At 58.8% G+C, this 893-nt stretch overlaps 1 protein-coding gene across 1 annotated transcript in view; it reads left to right on the top strand.

The window, feature by feature from the left end:
* The window catches only part of FGF17 (fibroblast growth factor 17), an 8,205-nt gene that overhangs the window by 4,274 nt on the left and 3,038 nt on the right, over positions 1-893 (top strand). The gene's annotated exons all lie outside the window — the stretch shown is intronic.

Genomic DNA, 893 nt, shown 5'->3' with positions numbered 1-893 from the left:
TTTTTTTTTTTTTTTTTTTTTTTTTTTTTTTTTTTTTCTGAGCTTTAGAAAAGCAGCAGCTTTTAAAATCCACTGTTCCATATCAGCACCCTCTGCTCCAGCGCCCGAACAAAACCCCCGGGGCTGCGGCCCCCGCGGCATTAAAACATCCTCGGGACCTTTTTTTCTTTCTTTTCGCCTCTTTTTTTCCCCCCTTCCCAAGGTAAATGCTTTTATTTCTTTGGAAATGAGAGGGGAAGGGAAGCGCCTTTGATGGGGAGGGGCTTTGGAAACACCAAAGGGGGTGGGGAGGGATTTGCGGGGGGCGGGCCGTGCCCCCCCACCCTCCCAGGGCTGGATACCCTCGTGCATTCCCACCCAGCGAGGCGATTCAGCAGCCTGGGAATGCGGGAGGCGGGTCCTGACCCCCCCCTCCAGGGCGATGCTGCGCACCCCAAACTGAGCCGTGGGACCCCAAACGTCCCCCTCTGCCAGCAGGAGATGCCACCCCTGGTTCTCATCCCCTGCCCACGGCCCCTTTCAGAGCTGGTTTTGGGGTCGGGGTCTCTCAGGTGCTGCCCCAAAGCCCCGGGATTAAGCCGAGTTTTCCCTTGGGATGTTCTGGTTGGAGTCCGGAGCGGGGCAGGGGCTGCCCACCCCAAATCCCCCTCCTCACCTGCCCTAATCAGCTCCGCTTTTCCCTCCAACATCCCTCATTTAGGAAAAGCCACGGAGCTGTTCCGGGATCCCCGCGGCGTTTATCCCGTTCCCAGGGTGGATTGGGAACGGGTGGCTCCTCTCCTGGGATTTAGGGCATCTGCTCCTGGGATCTGGGGGGGTGATTTAGGGCGCCTCCCCCCCCGTGAGGGACCCGCTGGGTGTTTCACCAGCTCAGCTCCCGCTTCCCAGCGTGT

The sequence above is a fragment of the Corvus brachyrhynchos genome, unplaced genomic scaffold (assembly GCF_000691975.1).
Source record: "Corvus brachyrhynchos isolate BGI_N302 unplaced genomic scaffold, ASM69197v1 scaffold150, whole genome shotgun sequence".
NCBI classification, from domain to species: domain Eukaryota; kingdom Metazoa; phylum Chordata; class Aves; order Passeriformes; family Corvidae; genus Corvus; species Corvus brachyrhynchos.
This window is presented reverse-complemented; position numbering and strand designations above follow the sequence as displayed.